This window comes from Triticum urartu, chromosome 7 (assembly GCF_003073215.2).
Source record: "Triticum urartu cultivar G1812 chromosome 7, Tu2.1, whole genome shotgun sequence".
NCBI lineage: Eukaryota > Viridiplantae > Streptophyta > Magnoliopsida > Poales > Poaceae > Triticum > Triticum urartu.
This window is the reverse complement of record NC_053028.1, coordinates 370721696-370745630: the sequence shown is the minus strand read 5'-3', so window position 1 is coordinate 370745630 and position 23935 is coordinate 370721696.

Genomic DNA, 23935 nt, shown 5'->3' with positions numbered 1-23935 from the left:
TCTCACGTAATAATGAGTGGGGCTGTACATGCCCCGGAGTCTCAGGGGTGCCAGCCTCAGGCCCTGGGGCTCCCTCCCACACCCAGTGGCAGCACTTAGCTCCGCGCTGGTGAGAAGACGTCCAAGACTAGATTAGGTGCCGGACGCGGCCTTTTGTCTGCTTTCGTTGCTTTTCCCTTTGTTTGTCGCTTTCCCCCGCTGGATTTAAGTTGGATTCGAATTTGAGATTTGCGTGTGTTCGGGGAAGGGGTGCTTAGTCTCGTTCGAGCAATTTCTCGCGTTTTGGTTACCACTCCGCCTCAGCTGCCTCCCCTCGTGAGCCCCTCGTGAGCCGGGTCAGGCCTAGCTTGCGCGCAGCCCAGACTGCCGCCGCCGCGTCCTCTCAGGAGGGTTTTTTACTGCAGATCCTACGGATTCGATCAGGGAGCACTCGGGACACCACAGCCTCCCATAGGCTACCTCAGGGCCCGCACGGGACAAAGGTAAACTAGCCGACCAGCGCGTCGCTTAAGCCAGCCACTTGGCGCGGGCGCATGGGCAATGTAACGTCTACTAATACGATGAACACAAGTTTTACATGAGGGACTCCCCCTCCAAAATGCTCTCACAGCCATCAGGCCAAAACCTGAGTTCTATTCATGCAGGGTAAGGAAACAGGAACGATGCATGATCAGTCGGATAAATCCCCCAATGCATCCTCAGGAGCACCACCAGAACCGTTGCTGGCGTCGCTGAACTCGCCATCACTGTCTGCGTCGCTGCCAGCGGCGTCAGGGCCGTTCACCGCACCGCCCTCGTCAGCAGCCACGATCACGCCGTCGTTGTTTGAAGCAAAGGACCTGACAAGAGCATCCACATTGTCTTCCACCCAGTGCGCCAGGTCATCTCAGACGGCCTGGGGAACTGGGGCGATGGCGGCGTCGAAGTCGAAGTGGGGATCCGTGTTCCGGAGATGGCTGAAGACGTGAGAAAAGGCGCGCCCGAGCAGGGCGTGGCTCCTCTCCTCCACCAACCTGTCGGCCCTGACCGACCGCGCCTCCAGCTGCGTCACCACGTCGGTGAAGAACTGAAGGTTGCCAGCGTAGTTGACTGCGTGCGGCTCGCCAACAGCTGCCTCGCAGAGGTTGCCCAAGGCTATGTTGGCTCTCTCCCGGAGCATGGTGAGCATGGGGCCGTGCTCATGCTCCAGGATCCGCCACTGATGTATCTCGTCCGCATTCTGGCGCACGACGACCTCGGCCTCCTCCACCCGCTGGCGAAGAAGGAGAACCTCGGCCTGGGAGGTGGTTGACTCCCCTTGCGCTACCTCAAGGGCGGCCCGAAAAGCATTGGCCCGCTGCGTCGCTTCCTCTAGCTTGGCCCTCAAGGCAGCAGTCCTACCTTCAGCCTCGGCCCGGATCAACTCCAGCCTCTCCTCGAACTCGTGCTCGAGGCTCAAGCACGCCATCGCCACCCGACGTCCGACCTCCTCCAGGACGCAGGCTTCCCGTGCAGCGACATCATCCTCCGCCTGTGTCACCAAGCGCTCCCTCGTCTCGAGGCGCTCGTACTCGTGGGTACGTTCGGCGGCTTCCAGCGTCAGCGCCTCCCCGCGCTTCTGGAGCTCTGCTGGGTCGCCAGAGGCCACCTTCATCAATGCGAGGGCTGCCTCGCACAGCTCCACTTGCTCCTCCAGTGAGTGGCACCAGGCCAGGAGCTCCCGAGCCCGCTCCTCTGCCGCCTCTCGCCACCGGTCGGCTTCTCGGGCCTCCTCAGCGGCCCGAGATCGGGCCTCCCGAGAGGCCACCAGCGACGCCTTGGTCTCTGCATCGTTAAGATCGCGTTGATGGCGCGCAAGGGCGATGGCGCCCTCCAGCTCGCGCCTCTCTGCGGCCAGGCGCAGGCCCTCGGCCTCAAGGCGCGCGTCTTCATCAGCAAGCTCCTGACCAAGCAGGCTCACCGCATCAGCCGCCCTTCGAAGGAATCCTTGGCAAAGAGCGCGACGCTCCCGGGCGCGCTTGAGCACGTCTTCCACACCATCATCTGCCCCGAGCAAGCGCCGGGGGCCACGAATCAGCACTCCCCCTTCGGGCAGGGGGCTGGGGGCTGGCACCCTCGCGACGGCCGGGCACGTCATGCCAGAAGCCCGGCCTGGAGCCAGCCCGTCCCCAGAAGAAGAGCGCAAAGAGCCCCTCAGCCAATCGCAGTCCACGATTAGGCGAGAATCCCACGGCAGGCTGGCTATGCCACGAGAAGGCCCGCGAAGGAGGGTCGCGAGGTGCTCAGGGCCACGATGTGCCTCGGGACGGTTCGCCTCTCCGATCGCCCTCACCACAAGGGCTCTGCTGCTCGGAGCGCTTGAGGACGATGGAGGGGGCAGAGCCAAGGGGGACGGCACCTCAGCCGTCTCTGCGAGCTCGGCTCGAAGGGGCCTGCGGAGCAAGGATCAGTAAAAACAACAGAAGGATCGGGAGCTAGGAAAGGAGAAGGCTTACTCATCAGTGGCGAAGTACTTCCTACGCTTCAGCAGGCGACAAGGGTAATCGTCGCCCAGGGCCTCCCTTCTCTTCCGGAGGGCCTCAAAGTCCATGCGAAACCGGCCCAAGAGTTGAGCGCAGGGATCAACCTGCGATGAAGACGGAGCGTCGAGGCGATCCGCATCAGGGGCGCCTGCCTGATGTGCGCAACCGATCGCCTCGCCAAGAGAAGCGGCTGGAGCCTCAGGGGCCTCAGTCGCAGGCGCTGAGGGCAGCTGCTTGCCACCCTTAGCCTCAGCGGCACGGGCCCCAAGAGCTGCTCCCTCATGAGCATCGCCCGGCACTGTCACCCTGCCGGGAGCCCTCTCGGCCTCTGGTGCCTCATGCCTCCCTGCTCCGCCACTTGAGGAAGAGCCGCCTTGGCCGACTGGAAGGGCAGTCACCATCACTGGGTTCTCGCGAGGCCCCTGGAGGCCGACGGGGCGCAGCCCCCACTCATCAAAGATAGGCATCTGGTTCACAAAATCGCCCCTGTTCTGGCAGAGGTACAGCAAGGCCCCTCCCTGCTGGATGCTGCCGGGGTTGGGGTCTCCCGTCAGGATCAAGAGCACTGTCCTCAGCACTTCAGGCGTCAGGTCCTCTTCCTGGAGCCTCATACGATCATCACGCCCGCTGAAGGCCCACATCCGGCGGGAGTGGCGTTGGAGAGGAGCAATGCGGCGAAGCAGGAACTCCTTCACCACCTTGGGCGCTGTCACGCCAAGCGACCTCAAGAACGCGAAGCGGTGCCTGACGAAGACGAGCCGGGGGCTCTCAAGCGTCTCTTGGCCCCAGCCCGAATTGGGGACAGCAAGCAAAGTTGGCTCCGATAGCAGGGGGATGGGTACCCCTGCATCCACATACAGCCACCGCTCGCGGAACCCAGCCACGGGCGAAGGGAGCCCGAAGTCAATCCCTGAGGCCGCTGTCTCAGACGCGGCAACGAAGCTCACGCACGCCCAGCATTGGGTAGGGTCGACAAGGCGCAGAGAGAAGAAGTGCCGCAGCAAGGAAACCGAAGGAAGGATGCCCATCATTGCCTCGCAAACAAAGGCGAAGACCGAAAGGAGGGTGATGGATTCAGGACCCAGATGCATCATGTGGATCTGATATTGGGAAAGCACGGCATTGAAGAAATCAGAAAAGGGGGGAACCAGACCCGCCCACAGGGCGTCGGCAAAATACGGGACCTCGGTGGCTATCCTGTCGATGGAGAAGTGGGACGCGGGACAGGCCGTTGTCCTCCCGCATTCGTTGAAGATAGTAGCCAGAGCCAAGCTGACCTTGCCCAAGCCCTCGGCGGGGGCCGCCAACGGCGGCGAGCAAGGCGGAGGCACGGGTTTGTTCCCTCTTCCCTTCTTCGTCGGAGCCATGGCGATAGGAAGGGGGGAGGTTCGAGATTGGGTTGGAGACAGAAGCTGGAGTTCGAGCGAAGGAAGGATAGAGGGCGTTCGAGCAACAGAAAGGGGAGCGGCTGTGTACGACTACGAGTCCGCCTAGCAAGGCGCCAAATAAGGGGGCATGGGGGAATAGTGCCGCCCATGCCCAATCAACCGCCATGCGGCGCCCAAGGCCGCAGGCTGTTAGGGCCCGCGGCGCTTCGCCCTGGTCCTTTCGCCTCCCTGCACGGCCAAGTCAGGGCGCGCCTTGGGCCCGGGGGCTACTGTCGGCGTTCTGGGAACGGGGGTCCCCAGACTTGCCTGCCTGCGGCCTGCGGCGTGGCTCAAAGGGGGCCCAGCACGGCCCATCTTCATCAACACAACCCCAAGATCCTCGCGAGGGGCCAAGCCTCGCGGGGTAGACGACACGGAGCTTCCTCAGGCACGGCCACATCAGGCTGGCTCGCGAGGAGGCAGAGAGATCAAGGCAGGATACCTCATGAGGTGCCCGTGACGAAAGCCATGACGACCAAGGGCGCCAGGCGGGCGCCAGCCCGCGCAGTGTCCTCCTTTCCTCTTTGGTGCAAAGGGAGCAAGCGCAGGCGAGAGCATCAAGCAAAGGCACCCGTTTCGGTGCAACGAGACCAAGACCAGTCCAACGGCAGGAAGGAAGTCATTGTGGAGCCCAAGCCAGCGTCACCACCAGAGCCTTTGGTATGCGAGGACCAACTTTAGTCAGGATAAGTGTACCAAATGTTCCCCTTCAAAATGGCTAATTTTGGCGCCCTTCCCGCTCAATATTTGGGAAGAGGCCCAGGGCCTTTGCCTATAAATAGGACTAGCCACCCACAGAGAGAAGGGGTCGGAAATCAGAGAGAGAATCGAGAAGAGAGAGAGAGAGAGAAGGGTGACTGAACTCCCCCTAGCAGTTCATCCCCCCAACCAAGAACAGACCCTCGCGAGGCTGTTCTTCCTTGTATTGCTCATCATCATCAGCCTAAGAGGCAATCCATCACACCACACACTGGAGTAGGGTATTACACCACAATGGTGGCCCGAACCAGTATAAATCTTGTGTTTCTTGTGCCGTTCTTTCCTTAGCTTAGATCTTAGCGAGGCGGAGGGGTGCAGGTAGGTAGGAGGCGAAATCTCCGCGCGCACCCCAGTGTTCGAACCTCAAGGCTCTGCTGGAACCCGAAATCCGACATAATCGTTTTGTTTTTTTTGCCCGGACGCACTTCCTTGCGTGCGAAGATGTAGCTGGTAGGTGCCAGCAGTCAGGGGGGCGAATCGTTTTTTTTCGGACACACTTCCTTGCGTGCGAAGATGTAGCTGGTGGGTCCCAGCAGTCAGGGGGCAAATCATTTTTTTCGGACGCACTTCCTTGCGTGCGAAGATGTAGCTGGTGGGTCCCAGCAGTCAGGGGGAAACGTTTTTTTCGCAAAATACGGTGGCCCGTCCGGTGGGTCCCTGCTGTCAGGTGGAGGAATAATTATTTTGCGCGTAATAAGGAGGCACTTCCTTACTGCGGCTGTGGAACCAGCTGTCAGCCTCTCCAGGTACAGTCCATGTCTGATGGAAGCCATTACTTGACCATGTTGACCACGCCGTGCTGAGAGCACCAGGGCGGTGGACGACGGCGAGGCCTAGGAAGGGGACAATGCGCAGCCGGGGAAGATGCGGCAATGGATGCCCACGCGTAGAGGAGTATGAGGGTTCACTCGTTCGGCTGCAGTGTGAGGCTGCCGTCGCCGCAGAAAAACATGGGGTGTGGGTGCGTAGAGGGATGTTCTGGCAAACGGTGGGAGTAGTAGGGGGCGGTGAGGCCTCCGCGGCATCACAGCCGGCCACGGGCGGCAGGAGCAGGCGGCACGACCGGCGCTGCTTTGGGCGGCTGGAGCAAGTAGACCAGAGGTTGAAGAAGCACTACGGCTGTTGGATGGACATCGTACGGTCACTGGAGCTAGAATCTTTCATATATTGACTAAAGTTGACAAAGGCCTCTGTCCCAGTCAACTTAGTAGGCCCTCAAGTCAGCCTCCCACCAAGGTGGGTCCCAGGTAGCAGGGGGTATTCTTTTTTGTGCGTAATAAGGAGGCACTTCCGGTGGGTCCGAGCTGACAGCGGGGGGAACGTTTTTTTGTGAAATATGGTGGCCCGTCCTGTGGGTCCCAACAGTCAGGGGGAAACATTTTTTTCATGAAATACTGGTGGCCCGTCTGGTGGGTCCCTGCTGTCAGGTGGAGGAATAATTATTTTCCGCGTAATAAGGAGGCACCTCCTTGTGGCTGCCATGGACCTAGCTGTCAGCCTCTCTGTCGTGGGTTTGTCACGGCAAATGTCCTCGTGAAAGGACTTAGTCGTGGAGCCATCGCAACGGGTTAGCTTAAAGGGGTTAAACCGGACAAGGGGACACGGGAGTTTATACTAGTTCGGCCCCTTTGATGAAGGTAAAAGCCTACGTCTAGTTGTGATTGGTATTGCTAGGGTTTCGAAGGCCAGGGAGCGAATCCGCTTTGTCTGGCTCTCGAGTTGTTGTTGTCTGTCCCTAAACCGTGGCCGGATCATCCCTTTATATACATAGGTTCACGCCCGGTGGGCTATAGAGTCCCGAAGCCGGATTATAAACGTTTCCGGTTCGGCCTCTCTCTTTCTATCTTACTATACAAATTACACGACTAGGCCGGTTTACATTTACAGACTGTAACCCGCCTTTGGGCCCTCCGTAAAGCGCCAGCATCTTTACATCTTCATGGGCTTCTAATCTTCAAAGAGTCAACCCGGCTACATAAGGCCGGTTTACCTCCAGTAGTAATATCCCCAACATTAGGCCCCAGATTGGTTTGAACTTGTTCACGTCAATCTTCCACACTTTAGAAAAAATCTTCTCTCTTATCTTCATTTTTGATCTTGTAAACCGCCGTGATGTCATACTTCAAAATTACGATAAACCGCTGTGACGTCATCCATCCGTTGATATCGCAGATTTCCTTCATTTAATATATATATCCAGTCATCGAGGCGACACCTTTATTAACTTATCCATTTTTTGGGCTCCCCGATTCCCGTACTTGCCATTTTATCACTTCGCCTTATAAATAGGACCGAGGGGTCATTTTCACCGTTTCCCCCCGTGCCTCTTCGCGTCATCTTCCTCGCGCCGCTCAGCCTCTGGAGCTCCGCCTCCACCGTCGACCATCGCCTCTGCTCTGACCTTGGCCGCTGTATCACCCTGAATGCACCAGAATACTGCGGCGCCCTTCTGCTTCCTCACCAGCTCCGGTAAGTTCTTTGCTTTTTTCACCATAGAGCTGTTCTAGGGTTTCGACATTCTTCACAGTTCTTCCGAAGTTCATCAGTGCTATTCTTCCCTGTTCTTCCTTTAATAGATGGACACTTCATGCTTGATGCATCTCTTGCCATAGCTTACCTACCATGGTCATCACAAATCCTTATGCGCAAAGAACTGATCTAGTCTGTCAAAAATTGCTTCAGTTCTGTACCCCTTCAAGATCCAATTATTTTTGCTTTTCTGTCTTAGCTTTAGATCTGAAAGTTTTATACATCACTGTGAGATCTGTTTCTATGTTCCTGTGAGATCCATTTCTGTCACACCCTGATTTTCATGCCACAACACTTAAGCTAATAAATCACGATAAAATGTGGTTTGACAAAAACTTTTGAGTGTTTTGGACCTTGCCTTGATTGGATTTTTGTCTGTTGTTTGCATGTGCTCTAAAAATCAAATAAACCCTCCAACTCCTATACTTCATCTCCTTGCTCCAAACTCTTGAACCAATGATCATGCCATGTGTATAGGACATAAAAATAATTTCTTGCAAAAATAATTTGGCCAAATAGTATTTTCTAAAATTAGTTTTCCAAAACGCCTGAATTGAGGTTTGCACTGCAAGTACTTGATTTGGGGTGTGAAAAATCTTTCAAAAGGTTTTGAATCCTATTAGATGTAGGACTCCCATAAACCACAAAAATATAATTTTAAGAGTTATTTTCCTATTTTATTTAAAAGCTTTTTCTTAAGGCCAGAAATGGTCTTTAATAGGGAAAAATTATTTTATTGTTTCAAAAATATTTGACAAAAATCAGGGAAACTCAATGGACATATATTGTCCATATATAAGAGTTTCAACACATGGTCATGTTCAAAATATTGGTCAAATCCCTCAAAAACCATTTCTTCCCACTTTAAGGATTTGAAATATTTCTACAGGAAATATTCCCCAACAATTCCAAGAAAATTCTAGCATGTCACATATGACAGGTTTGATGATCTTGCCAAGTCTGATGTCAGGGAGAATAGTATAACCCCATGAAATCTCCTCAAAACCATTTCTGTCCATTTTGAAGTTTGAGCAACTATACATTTCCAAACATGTCCAAATGTTCTCAAACCTTGTGAACATGCTCAAATGGTCTAATTATTCATCTAGACCAAATGGCACAAGTTGGAGAGTTATCTTGCTCAAAGTACCCCAAAAACCCTTCCTGTTCGGAACCAAATTTGAACAACTCTACATTGGCAACTTTCTCCTTTTGATCTCAACTTTTGTGGACATGTTCATAACCTCAAATGATGACACTACACCAAGTGGTGCATCAAGGAGAATAGATTTGCATGACTAAATCTTGGTAAAGCCATTTCTGTTGATTTCTAGGGTTTACCAAAGTTACATTGGCTACTTTACCCAAGTAAGCTCCAAATTGGTGAGAGGCCCCCTAATTATATGTGTTTCACCCTGTGGAGTCTCATGGCAATTGGAAATCATCTGCTGGCCCAAACCATCATCAAACACCTTCTGCCATTTTTCCAAAAACACCATTTTGACCCCTTCCACTAATCTCCTTGAGCTCAACTTTTTACCACAGCTCCTCCTAGACCTCTTCTACCTCCAGTAGCAATGGCTGCATCTCAGATCAATAATTGAGGGGTGAAACCACCTCTTTTACCTCTCTGGACAGCCCTTGCACCCCTCTTCCTCTCCTCCCTCCTCACTCCAGTGGCCACCCAAGGCATCCAAGGCTTTCCCCACATTCTCTACTCCTTCCTAGAGCTACCAGACATGCTTGTCCGTGCCCACTTTGCCAAAAAATGGCATGCCGGCCATTTGCATGCTCTAGAGCGCGCTACAGTGCGCTCCCGCACCGTAGCCGCCCCCTGCCAACCACCTCCGGCCACCTCGGCTCTCCCCCTCACGCCAGCCGATGCTCCTCGACGTCCGCAGCACGCTCCGCCTCTGTCCCCCTCCTCTTTCTCCCTCCTCCTGCCCTTGCTCGCACGCGCGCCGCCCGCCCGAGAGCTCCAATGAGCGGCCTCACACGCGCGGCGTCTCTGACCCCTCCCCGCTCCTTCTCTCCTTTCCTCTGGGCGTAGACCACCCCTACAAACACCTCGGACACGCCCACGTGAGCCCCCGTGGCTTGCAGCGACGGCAACAGCCTCGCCGGCGCATGGGCTCATGGTGCACCATCGCCCCGCCATATAAGGCCACCCCGAGCCCTCTCTGTTCTCCATTTGCTCTCTACCCCTTCCGTGCATCACCTTGACCAACCTACCTCTCCCTCTCGTGCCCTCTGCCCACCTCCATGGCCGGAGCCATGTTGTCGGCCTCCTCCTAAATTCGCGCTCTGTGGTCTCTCCCCTCCCCTTTAGACTCCACTAGAGCATCACAAACCTCCCCAAGGACATCTCCCGAGCTCCATTTCTTCCTCTCCGCGGCTACAGCGTCGTGTCCCACCCTCACCATCACCGCCGTCCGCCGCGGGCAATGCGCTGCTCGCGTCCGACCACCCCAACGATTGTGGCGCACCTCGACGGATGAGGCACGCTCTCCTGAGCACGCGGGTGTGCTGGGCATCGACGGAGGTGGCCTGTGCCGCCGGGGAGAGCGCCGGCGCTGCTCGGCCTCACCTCCTCTGTTCCCGTCGCGCCACGCGGGAGGCTGAAGGCGACCTGCCGCTGGGGCCCGCGTGTCAACGACCCAGTGGGCGGGCTCGCCCGTTTAAGTGGAGACGGCTTCCGCCGTTACCGCCTCTCCCACGTGAAGGCGTATTTTCAAGAAGCCGACGTGGCCCCTGCGCGCGTGCAGCCAAGCCGCTGGGCCGGCCCGCTGCCTATCTCTCGCCTTGCGCGCATGATAAGGGTAAAGCCCCCTTTCCCTTTTTCTTTTTCCCAGTAGACTTCAAAAGCACTTAAATAAATCAAATCAACTCCAAATTTGATGATTCAAATTTCTAGGGGATCCACAAATCATGATCTATCACATGGTGCTATTTGCACATTTTTCCAGAAACTTTCTCTTCAGAAATATTTATTAAAACCCCATTTTCCATTTCTGTGATGAACTTTAGAAAATCATAGAGAGCTCAAATTTGATCCAAATGCCATGATTCAAATTCCTAGATCTTTCTAGTTCATAACTTAGTTTATGAACATTTTTATTAATACTTTCTCCACCACATAAAATAATGAGCCATTTCTTCATATTTGTCAACTTTGCAAATTCATAGGAAATTCATTTCAACTCCAAATCCAGTGAAACCAACTCCTAGATGCTTCTAAAATCATGTTTTGTTAAATGGGTGCCTTTGCTCATTTTTAAAAAATATGTTTTTGTACACTTCTTGCAAATCCATAAACCCCTTGATTCAATCATATCAAAATGTTTAGAAATATCCATTGATCCACTTCCAATGAAATCACCTTGGTCATTTCTCATATGACCAGAGGTATCCTAGAAAAGTCCAACTCTCATTTTTAGAGCACTTTTATTTTCTGTCTTGTTGTGTTGCTTATTATGGTTGCTTTCAACGATAGTTGACGAAGTAGACGAAATGCTTGGAGTTGGACCAGAGATATTTGAAGACCTCGAAGACTTGGTTAAAACAGGCAAGCAGCCCTTTGACCATTATGAACCATTTTTCATCATAATAGCATTTTCGTTGTTTCATCAAGTGCGTGATATATATCTTGAATGGCAACCTTGCTAGGCTTGCCTCCGTTGCATAGTCCATTGATACTTGCATTGTTCATGACTCTACCCTTGCTTAGAGTTGTGTTGGTGGGTTGTAGAAATATGCTATTGTAGATGGCTACGCAAAGTGGGTCAGGGTTATGCATGGAAAGAAACAAGTATGGGTTGACATACTTGCAAACAGCCCAGTGGGTGCCACTAATGCCCCTGGGAGATGATGATGAACTAGGTCACTACTTGGTGGAGAGGTAGTGTACCGAGGCTCGATAAAAGTGTTGTTTACAGAGATGGATTAGATTTAAGATTTGTCGACTGTCCAAACCTTACATGCGCAACCACTCTACCCTTGTATGGGAAAGGGCATTATTGATTACCTAGGCCGATACTAGCTTGGAGCCCGCATTACTAGTGACGGGAGAGTCATTGGTGCGCTCTCTCGGGACGGGGTCGTGCCAGGTAGGGCGGCCAAGAACATTTTTATGGGGCACCGGACACACCGTTGGTACCCCGCGCCGGTGGTATGTGATGAATATGGGAGCGAGGCTCCCCAATTTTAAGTTGTGAAATGTTGGGCACGGGGGTTACTACCAATCGAGTGGACTCCATGTTAGTGTCGTCTAGGGAAAGATAGTGATCGGGTGCTTACCCCGGGTACATGAGGTACCGCGGGTCGTGGATGACACGGAAGTTCCCCGGATCTTGTGGGTAAAGTGTGCAACCTCTGCAGAGTGTAAAACTATTCGAACAGCCGTGTCCACGGTCAAGGACAGTTGGGTGGTGCTGCTTAGACTATGTCCATATGTTTCTGACAAACAACATGGTTTGGTAAATCTGTTGACGTGATTCGTGAGGAAGTCATGATGAGCTTGAGTATCAGTTGTTCACAACTCTATCCCGATGTTGATGTCTGTAACCTCCTGATACTTGTTGCAGACGCATTCATATCCTTGATAAATGTTGATCATACTTGCATGAGAAAAACTAGCTTTCCGCAAAAATGCCAAATTAGCAGTAGTGCCTTGCATAATTATTCTGTTATCACCCTTGGGTTGCTTGCGAGTACATTCAAAGTACTCATTGGCTTGCAACTGGTTATTTTATTGGCCAGGCATGAAAGAACATGATATGAAGAAGAATACTTTGGTGACGAGCATGCGAGCTAGGACACTTCCCAGTCAGAATGCCTGTAGGGTTAAGGCAGATGGCATGGGTCCAAGTTATCGACGAAGATTTCCGCTGCGATGCTATACTCAAGACTTGACCATAATGGTCCTACTTGTGTAATACGGTATGTATGGATGTAAGACTCTTGTTATTCAGCTTCTGTGTGTTCAGTGAGCATTGATCTCTGGGATCACTGTACACGTGCACTCGATGATCACGACTTATGAGTCGGGGTCCCCACAGTTTCTCCTCGCACCAATATAAGCGGTTTAGCATTGTATAAATAGTCTATGCCATTAGCCCTCTGATAAACCGAAAGAGCATGTTACCTTCACAATTATGCTCCGGTTTAACAATGTCTGATCAACCCTGTCCTAGCATTACCTTTCTCTCTCATTATACTAGTCTCCGGGTTGTACCATTTATCATATCAGCATGTTTCTTACTCCCTTATCTCTTGTGTATAATCATGCGTAATTTATAAACCGGCCTTTCATTTTCAGTTTGTTCGCTTTGCAATGGCCAAACAATTCACTGCCTGCAACTGGGCTCGTTCCCGGGTTACTGAGGATCAATTGAATGAGATGGTTAGCATCGGCTCTCTGCCTAAGAAAACTGAGATCAAATGGCGAGTTCCAGGAACAGAGAATCCTCCAACCCCAAGACAAGGCGAGGTGGTAATCTTTGTTGACCATATAGGCCGTGGTTTCAAACCGCCAGGGTCAAAATTTTATCGAGATGTACTTGCCAGCTTCCAACTGCATCCACAAGATATTGGTCCCAACTCAGTCTCCAACTTATGTAATTTCCAAGTCTTCTGTGCCTCTTCAGATCTTCAAATGCCTGATCAGCTGCCTCACTCCGGACAAAGTTATCTGTTTTCTTGAGCATCTGATATAAGGGGATGGCCTTCTCTCCAAGGCGGCTGATGAACCGGCTCAAGGCAGTAATCCGGCCGGCCAGACGTTGCACATCGTTAATACACGCCGGTTTAGCCAAGGACGTAATTGCTGCAATATTTTCCGGATTAGCCTCAATGCCTCTGTTTGAAACCAGAAAACCTAAGAGCTTGCCTGCCGGGACACCGAAAACACACTTCTCCGGATTGAGCATCATCTTGTAAACCTGGAGATTGTCAAAGGTTTCCCGTGGATCATCTATCAATGTCTCCTCCTTTCTGGATTTGACCACAATATCATCCACATACGCATGAACATTGCGCCCAATTTGCTTATGAAGGCAATTCTGAACACATCGCTGGTAAGTTGCCTGGGCACTCTTGAGTCCAAAGGGCATGGAAACATAGCAGAAGGCTCCAAAGGGAGTTATGAAGCATGCCTTCTCCTGGTCCTGAACTGCCATTTTGATCTGATGATAACCAGAGTAAGCATCCAAAAAACACAAACGGTCACAACCCGCCGTAGCATCAATTATCTGATCAATGCGAGGGAGAGCAAAGGGGTCTGCAGGGCAAGCCTTGTTTAAATCTATGTAGTCCACACACATGCGCCAAGTGCCGTTTTTCTTAAGAACCAGCACCAGATTGGTAACCACTCTGGATGAAAAACTTCCACAATAAACCCAGCAGCCAACAAACGGGCTACCTCTTCACCTATGGCCTTGCGTCTTTCCTCATTGAAACGGCGGAGGAACTGTCGGACCGGTTTGAATTTAGGATCAATGTTGAGTGTGTGCTCAGCGAGTTCTCTCGGTACACCTGGCATGTCAGAAGGTTTCCATGCAAAGATATCCCGATTCTCACGGATGAACTCGATGAGCGTGCTTTCCTATTTGGGATCCAGGTTAGCGCTGATGCTGAACTGTTTGGATGAATCGCCAGGAACAAAATCAACCATTTTAGTGTCTGTAGCTGATTTGAACTTCAATGCTGGATCATGTTCCGTGGTTGGCTTTTTTAAGGAGGTCATGTCTGCCGGATCAACTTGCTCCTTATAGAATTTTAACTCCTCCGTGGCACAAACCGACTCAGCATAAGCCGCATCGCCTTCTTCACACTCCAAAGCAATCTTTCTACTTCCATGTACTGTGATAGTCCCCTTATGACCTGGCATTTTAAGCTGTAGGTAAACATAACATGGCCTTGCCATAAACTTAGCATAAACTGGCCGCCCAAACAAGGCGTGGTACGGAATTTTGATCTTCACCACCTCAAATGTTATTGTTTCTGACCTTGAATCATAGTCATCTCCAAAAGCTACCTCCAGAGCTATCTTACCAACAGGATATGCAGACTTACCAGGCACCACACCATGAAATACCGTATTCGACGGTTTAAGATCCTTATCTGTCAACCCCATATGGCGGAATGTATCATAATACAAAATATTGATACTACTTCCCCCATCCATGAGCACTTTAGTGAACTTGTATCCCCCAACTTGAGGGGCTACCACCAAGGCCAAATGACCTGGATTATCAATCCGGGGCGGGTGATCCTCTCTACTCCACAAAATAGGTTGCTCCGACCAGCGTAAACACTGAGGTACTGCCGGCTCAACAGAGTTGACTGCCCTTTTGTGAAGCTTCTGATCACATTTGCACAAACTAGTAGTGAAGACATGATATTACCCGCTGTTCAACTGTTTGGGATTGCTCTGATAACCCAACTGCTGCTGCTGCTGACTCCCCTGATGGTTGTAACCTCCCTGGTTGCCTTGGTGTCCTTGATTTACGTGTCCGGTTTGATTGCCTGGAAACCCTGAACCGGAACCACCACTTCCGTAACCCGGCCCGTGGAAACCTCCTCCTGAACCGCCGGGTGGGCCGTTGTCATATTGGAACATATTGGAATTCTTGAAATCCCGCATGATATAACAATCTTTCCAGAGATGTGATGCTGGTTTATCCTTTGATCCGTGCTTTGGACAGGGCTGATTTAACAAACGCTCCACACTGTTGCCTGGACCTCCACCCCTCTGGGGCTGCTTGCCTTTACGGCGCTGGCCATTCTCCTGCGCGTTGGTATTTGCGACAAAGTCCAAACCACTATCGGCCTTGCGCTTACCAGCGTTTCCATGGCCTGTCGGATTATGTTGTTGGCCTTTGGCATTGCCGTTCTTCTTACCCTTCTCTAGTTTGTCCTCCTCTGAATCCGGATCCTTGGTATTATCTGAATCGGCATATTTAACCAAAGCGGCCATGAGTGTTGACATGTCGTTGCAGTGACATTTGAGCCTTCCCAACTTCTGTTTCAGCGGTTTGAAACGGCAATTGCCCTCTAACGTTAACACTGCGGTGTCTGCATTGATACGATCTGATGAATGAAAAATCGCCAAGACCCGTTTGACCCAATGGGTCGTGGACTCCCCTTCCTCTTGGACACAAGCGGCCAGATCTACAATTGACATCAGCTGCTTACACGTATCCTTGAAGTTCTGGACAAACCGATGCTTCAGTTCAGCCCATGATCCAATAGAGTTGGTCGGCAAGCTCTTCAACCAAGTGCGAGTTGTTCCTTCCAACATCATGGTGAAATATTTAGCACACACCGCCTCATCCACATCTAACATCTCCATTGCCATCTCATAGCTCTCCACCCACGCCTCTGGCTGCAAATCGGCGGTTTAATTTGGCACCTTACGGGGTCCCTTGAAATCCTTGGGTAGTCGCAAATTACGCAGAGCGGGAGTTAAACACGGTACCCCTAAGGAACTGAACATCGCCCTGGCTCCACGGAGGTGGTGGGGTGAACCGGAGTATGCTGTCGTGCTCCGTGTCGAGCTGTCAACTCGGCCTCTCGACGTGCGCGGCCATGGTCCACAACATCTTGCGCATTAGCACCTCCCCCAGCCGGGTTGTTCGCTCATGGGAAATTTCGGTGACGTGCACTACTGGACACGGCCGGTTCGTCCTCCACGTGTCTGTTATAACTCTAGCTTGGACGGGGAGTGGAATGAATCCTCTCACGGCTGTGTGAATATGCTTGCTGTTGATTTAGTGCTATCTGAAGGAGATCCCTGGCCCAACGTGCTTCCACTACTACTGGTGACTCGCCGTAGGTTGGGAGGGCCGCCAGGCGTGAAGCGGCGGCCACAATGTTGTCCAACGGGTTGGAATAATGCCCGGGCGGCGTTGATGGTACAATGTTGTTCTGGCAAGGCAGGTCCTTCGTGTGCGGCTGAACCGGCGCTCCTGCTCCCGGCGCCCCCACCCGGTTTAGCGTGGGCTGGTTACCAGCTCCTGCGCCTGGAGTGTGGAAAAGATTCTGCAGCTCATAAACCGACGGGAGACGTGATCGGTACCTTCTTCTCATGACTTCCTCTGAAGCATTCTGATCTAGTCTAATCCAGTAAGCCTGTGCTTCCAACTCGGCCCGCTCCGTAGCCATCCTGGCATTCTCTGCTTCCAGGTCCGCTTTAGCCTGGGCTATCTGATCTTTCACCTTTACAATCTCCGCATCATGCTGATCCTTGGCTGTTGCGTCTACCTCCATGGACATCAATGTTGCCAGAGCGTCGAACAAATCAGACAAGACATGGGCCAGAGGTGGCGCCGAGCTTCCTGCCCCTGCTGGTGTGGCCGTCGCTAAACCGGAGAGCATTGTTGCGGCGGTAGATGAATGAGGCGCTGATTGTGTGCCGGCCATGAAGATGGCGGCCCGGTTTGGCAGACCGGGGGAATCCGGAATACTGTTGCCCTCGGATCCTCCCTCAATCCGGCCGTCCTGCAATTGGTAGAGCGATTCGGTTTCTCCAGAAGACTCGTCATCAGAGCAGACTACGGTTTCTCCATCGGACACTGGTCCGTCCTCGTACCCCGATCCATGGATGACACCTACGAAAACATGCCTTGCCTCGGGCTGAACCGGCGAAGAACTTGCACGTCGAGCCATTTCGATGATGTCGGTGCAGATGTTCGGCTCGGGGGCCGGTTCGCCGATCTTGCTGATGAAGACGTGAATCCCACCGAGTTCCACCGCATCAGGTGCGCTTCACCGACGCTGTCTCCCAGCTTACCGGGGCTACTTCACCGAGCACATCGTTGCACCTCCGCCCCCGAGGCCGTTGGGGCTTCACCAACGGTCTCGTCCACCACATCGTAGCGCTCTGCTGCCACTCAAGATCTGCATCCGTGCGCGGCCAGCCAACGCCAGCGCATCACCCTCAACGGCTCTGAAGTGACCCGCACTCTAGCTAGGCGAGCATGCCCAAAGGCTGGCCCAAACTAGGTATCCACACATCACTCCTTGATGCACTGTTCCGACGATGTTTGGATATCCTTTCACTGCTCTCTTAGCTTACACGCCTATGCAACTCTGACTTTAACTCTTATTTCTTCTGGAGATATCATCTGAAACAAGCAAATCCATTTTTTAGTGAAGCATGACGGCGCTACAAGATCTGGTACACATCCTGCACACCCGTATAACCTCGTAAGTATCTATCCTCCGGTACAACATCAAGGTCGATTCCTCTTATTTGATCAACCATTCGCCATGTCAAAAATGTAGAGGTGGATGCAAGGAGCACAAGGCCTGCACATCCAAGAAAGTGGTAACATGGACTTCTACATGGAACACCCCAAGCGCAAGCAGAGCTGCAGTGAGCCTGTACAACGAGCTAGCATAAGTCCCTGAATTTCATTTAATTCGTACTGGCATTTGTGTATGATTTGTGTGCAGTGGCTGATCCACGAATTCAAGTTACCAGGGGCGAACATTTAACTTAAAAAATACGAAGGCACTTGCACTCTGAAAATCAACATAACTTGAGAAATGTGAAGCTACATGCACTTTGAAAACCAGCTAATGATCCAAAGTAGTTCACATTATAAACACTAAATGATGCAAGCACCAAAAAACACAAAATGCAACATGGTGTACAAGGACTACAAACATGGAATGTACCTGCTTGAATTATTCGTTCTCTGGCTGAAAATATCGAAGTGTAATTGCACGTATAACCAGTGCGCAAGCTGCATATCTATATATCTATCCTGCACAAGTATGCCAATAGTTTCAAACAATAGATTAGAAAAGTATTTATGCTATGTTGTCATGATATGGGGACTTTCTGGTAGATGGCCTCAATGTTTCCTCAAGCTATGAAAATGCACTATAATTTGCTTGTCATCAGTGCCTGCAAATCTCTGTCTCTCTCAACATAGTAGATCATCATTAGACACTAAATCCTTCAATGAGCTTGCAAAATGCTTGCATTAGATCCCTCATTAGACACTATATGTTCATCACCATGAGCATGTAAAATGTTTGCATCAAATCCTTCATTAGCAGTCTGTTCATTAGACACTTCAGGCTCAAGAACAACATGAGCTTGTATGTTTGCACCGGAAACTTGATTAGATACAGCAGATTCAGTCAGTTCAGTATTGATTGGGGGAGTTATAAAATAAGTAGAAATTGGTATCATTTTCTCATAGATTCCCTACATACAAGCAGTTTTACAACACCGTCAGGTTTAACTATTGGCCAGAAATTGAAGAGTTGAATTAGATATAATCAGGGATGTGATGTACCTGCTCGTTGCGCATGCTACTCTTACAAGCTGCAACTGTCCGTTTGCGCAAGCTCGATGCCATGCCCGTGTTGCCGCCTCTACCTCCCACGCAGGCTACACCCAGGGTTGGATCTTCATCTTCTTGTCCTTCCGTTCAGTTGAAGCTCGGCGACCGCCCTCCAACGAGGGCGCAAGGAAGTGTTGTGTCGGTCTATCCAGCGGTGGCTAGGTTAGGAGCGAACCAGACTGGAGGCTGGAGCGAATGAATTGGGATTTTTCCTGCTGTCGATCGATATGGGAGGCGCTCGTTTGGGCCGCGAGCCTGCTATAGGGCCTGCCTTGCACTTATGTTATTGGCCCATCCAACTTGAAACATTTTTCTTCATTTTTTACATTGCCTGCTCGTGCGTTGGGACGAACAAAACTAGCGTGGGCCAACATGGACGACTCAAACTAGGTGCACACTTTCCAGCCACCTGAGGCGGCCGCCCATACCAGCCCCTATGGTGGCGTCGCCCCTTTTTGCGTGTATGATTGGATAGTGAAAAATATTCCAGTGGCGCTTTTGATTTACCCATAGAATGGTTGAATTGCTTGTTTCTATGAACTGAGTTCGCCAATAATGTGAAGGATGCTAGTCTTTTCATCCTATTGTAGATTGCTTAGATCTCGATATGCCAAAAGTAATCGCATGAAATATACAGTAAAAGCCAGTGTGATGTGTTTGGCTACAACTAGTCTGACTACACGTCCTCATATAACATATCAAGGACGCACCATCTTACCAGATTAACCATTCGACTTACCCATGTAGTGTGGGAAGAAAGAAGTATTGGGATGCGTATCCAAGCAATTGATGCCATGGACTCCTTTGTACAACCTTGTAAGCGAAAAAGAAGTTGCAGTGTGCCTGTACAAAGAACTAGCGTAAGTTCAGTTACCTGCTTCTCAGAATTTTAGTTAGCCACTTATTGCAAAATTGTTCAATTACGTTGCTTGGCTTAATTTAGTTTGCTACTGATTACATAATGGCACAACATGTTAATCATATTGTAGACTGCGCCTATCTATGTGTTTGATACTTACTGTTAAGAATTACCTGTTTGCCTTAACTTAAATATCTACTTGTTTGTTTAACTGCTTTGCTGCTGCAACAGCGGGTTACAATGATGTTAATAACTACTTTTCAGCATCCAATTGAAACTCTTTAATTCCTTGTTTGTTTAACTGGTTTGCTGTTATAACTCCCAGTTGAGATGTTTTGCTAACTTCAACTTTTCTGAATCCAATCGGAACTTTAATGGCAAAACAGGTTAGCTCAAGATCAAAGAGCAAGGTCCCCATGGACGTTCCATCATCCCACAGGAGTGGCACTGTCCCAATCGTGCATTATGAATTGCCAACTGCCGATGCTCCAGAGGCTAAACTAGTGGTAGAAAGAGATTCTGCTTCTGCACTTAGAGATGAAGTTGACATGTTGAGGAAGCAAACAACACAATCACAAGCAGTACTCAAGACAACCATTAAATATTTGGTGGATTTCAAAATGAAGCAAGCTGAGACTGACCAGGTTGTTAAGGTCCTGAAGGAAAAAAGGAAATTAAATTCCTACTTGGTAAATCATAGGTGAAATGTTCTTTCCATAGTTGAATAACCTATGTGTTGTCTGTTCATGTAATCAATCAAACCATTTGTTTTAGAGATCATGTAATAATTGTTTTTTTGCTTTGTAATTTTATTTGAGCACAAGTCTGTATTAATTGATAAGACTCAGAGACATTTCATTTGGATTGTTGTGCCAGACCAACAAATATGCCAATCGGGCTGAATGTGCATTCAACAATAGTAGTAGTATAGATGGACCATAAGTGGCACGCATCGGAAAGGGCCAAGATGCTGGCTAAAAAAAGATGTTGTTGTAGCCAAAAAAAAGTACAGCGGCCTGGCTTATGTATGTTAGTTGATATTATTGATCCATATACTCTATAAGTGTTTATATGTCTGTTAGTTCTGTACATTCTTGGTTGATTGACTCGGTATTTGAATCTTGATACATCGCTTGTCTACATATCTAAATGGGAGTACACATTATGCTGCGTGTGACATTTGAGTTGGACATGAAGTGTTCCAAATATTCGAATTCACCTTAAACTGGATTCTAGTTTCTGAATTTGAGTATCGGCATTTGTAAACCATATTCATATATGACAGTGGAATACATCTTTGTCGTCCTTTTGAAGATATATAAAAACACATAAAATGACTTATAAAGATTCATATAGGAATACAAAATGGATTCGAATTTAGTTGCTAGGGTAAACGTGGATGCTTATTGTCCCAAAATTCGAAAGAAGCAGCAAAATGTCCACTCCCACGTCGGCTGCCCGAAGCCAATTGTTTGGGAGATGGAAATTACTGTCTACCCATTACACAGACAATCCATCGGCCGGATTTCCACTGCTCTAAATAGGGGTAGGTTAGTAACTTCAATTAGACGTGACACGACCGCCTCTGAGCCCATTCCGACATGGTGGGCGTCAAACATGGGCGACAAAACTCATTTGATTCAAGCTCGTCCGAAAGACCTCTGTTTCTCCCTCCACTCCCCATTCATACACGGTGGGCAGCAAAACAAACTCGACTCGGCCAAAATCGATGTAGGCAAATATTTTTAATAGGGGCAGGTTTGTAACTTCACTCAGACGTGACACAACCGCCCTACCTGTCAGCCCCATTCATACACCGTGGGCGCCAACCACCCTCTCCTCGCCGGAAATCGCTCTGGGCAAATATTGGCGAGATGCGAAAATCTCGTCCTATCCCCAACCGACGAGACGTCCAAATTTTAAATGGGGGCTAAGTTCGTAACTTTCCCATATTTCAGACATGCGCATCCCAAAAACATGGTTCCCCGTACCTCTCCCTCCATTTTCCCATTCATACACCATCCGTGCTATAACACCCCATCCCCACACCAACCTCCGTCCGCCACCCCATCCATCGCCGCCGTCCTCCACCACATCCATCGCCACCGTCCTCCACCATGCCGGAGCACCTACCAAGACTGCGTCGTCCACTGCTAGAGATGGATGTTCATCATCCATGGCGACGGACCAATAGCCTTGCATCGCGTCCTCTCGCTTCATCGGCGTCGTCGTCATTTTTGCCGGGGCCGCTCACACGAACTTCTGTTCCACCTCAACGGGACTTATCCCCCGATGCACCCATCTACCATCACAGATCTGCTTCAACGCCACCGACAGCCATCGCACCACCGATGCCTACACGATGCCGCAAGAGAGGTGGTACTTCATATCTCCTCAACTTTTTGATCTCAACCAGAAAATAGATCTTAACTTGGTTACTCTACTTTCTTTTCAGCTCTTAGAATTTAGTTCTTAGTTCGAAGCAAACAATGGATGCTAAATATCATTTCTCCGGTTTGCAGCTTCAAATCTGCCATGGCACAACCATAATACGATTTAATTGATCATGCTTAGGGTTTAATTGATCATGTTGGTTCCGTGGTGGTTTCTTTAATAGAAATCAGAGGGGAAATCCTCTTTTGCTAAAAAAATATGCTTAGAGTTTCCCCCTTTTATGATCACTATACGATCAGAATACGTGCTTCGTATCATAATAACACTGCTCCACCCATCAAGCTAAACAAGCTTAGTTCTTCAAATACAATCTGATATTATTAAAACAGAGTTGTTTAATTGGTCAGCTAAATGTTCCTAAATTAGTTTCGAAAATGCATGTTCGCTGCTCGGGTGTGTATCTCTACAGGGTGCCCACGGTGGGCCGGCCCACCCTGGGATTTTGGGTCGTCCCAGGCCCCAATTCCCCTCTGTTCTGCTGCGCGCTTTCGATCTCTACTCGCCCCCAGCCGCCTGCCTCGCCGGCGACTTGCCGTCCCCGGACGGCATGACTCTAGGAGGAGACACCGGACTAATAGGAGGCCAGGAGCCGCTCGCCCAACAGTGTCACTGCTGCCCGGGCGCGTCACCGTGCCTACCTTCCCAGTCCGTTCAGGGCTCAGGCGTGCAGCACCCACCAAGCCAACCCAATTTATCCTGAGATACGTCCTCAACACTCAGCAGAGAGTCCTCATCTCCCATTTTCTAATTGATTCATTACTCATTAGGCAGGACTGTCATTAGGGTTTGTTGTGTGCTCAGTGCTACCTACACTTAATGGTTCAGATGTATTTCGGTAATCTTTAGTACCTCTAAAGTTCACAGGGTTTTCAAAATTCTGGCCCTCGGAACAGAAACTAGTCATTTTGGATTGTTGGTTGTAGTGACATTAACCCAGATTACTACTGCAAGCCAGGTTTGTTGATAATTTTACTTGTCTTTCTTACTCATTCGATATAATATCCAATTATTCACGTCGGTTAGTTGCAAACAATAAGTGCTAGACAAACTTCTTCATTCAGATTTTGGACGGTCTCTTACTGCAGTTACAATTCTGCATACTTGTCCTAGTAAGCTCACAAGTAAATGATTGATTCACTACATCTATGCTTGCCTTGTCATATTTGTTGTCAATATTCTTTTAGGGTGGACCACCCTGTTTCTAAATACTGGAACCGTAGACATGAGTGAATAGTATTTCTCTATGTGATCTCTTCCATCATTTGTGGGTAACGAACACTGCATTGTACGAAAACTATTAGCAGAAGAAAATTCGTTCTCAAGGGACCACAGAATCTTGCAACTATACTGCACACTGCATTGCTCTTGTGAGTACCTCTTACCCTGTATGACCATACTTACTTTCATAGCTGTTTGATTATGTAGCATCACTGCACATGTTAGCCTCGTAATCGTCCATTTGGTGGACATTATAAGATCCATATGGACTCTTACATAAATTTAGAATCAACCCAATGCTTTTGAAGAGGTTTAGCTCTGCAGTCCTCTTGTAAGGACTGGACGTGGTCTATCACTGTACTTACATTAACAGCTACTCCCTCCGTCCCATAATATAAGAACGTTTTGTATAGTACACCAGTGTTCAAAACACTCTTGTATTATGGGAAGAGGGATTGGTTCATTTTGTAGCATTCTGCATCTTATCTCCCTCGCCCACCATTTACTAAAAAAGATCAGAACTATATTTAATCTTACCAACAACTAGAATACACAGACAATGCCAGTGCAGAAGTGTAGCCCATTGCTCTTGTCAGTACATTTTGTCCTGTAACGCTTGTACTTCCAAGGATTGGTAGTTGATTATGTAGCATCAATCTGCATCTTATCTTCATTATCCTCTATCCCTTCCAGTATTATCATATCTATAATTACTCAATACCAAATGTAGAGTACAGACAATGCTTATGAAGAAGATTATGTGCTGAAATTCTTGAGTTATCCTTCCCTTGACATGGAGAAGGGCATTATAAAGCCGGTGTTAACTGTTAA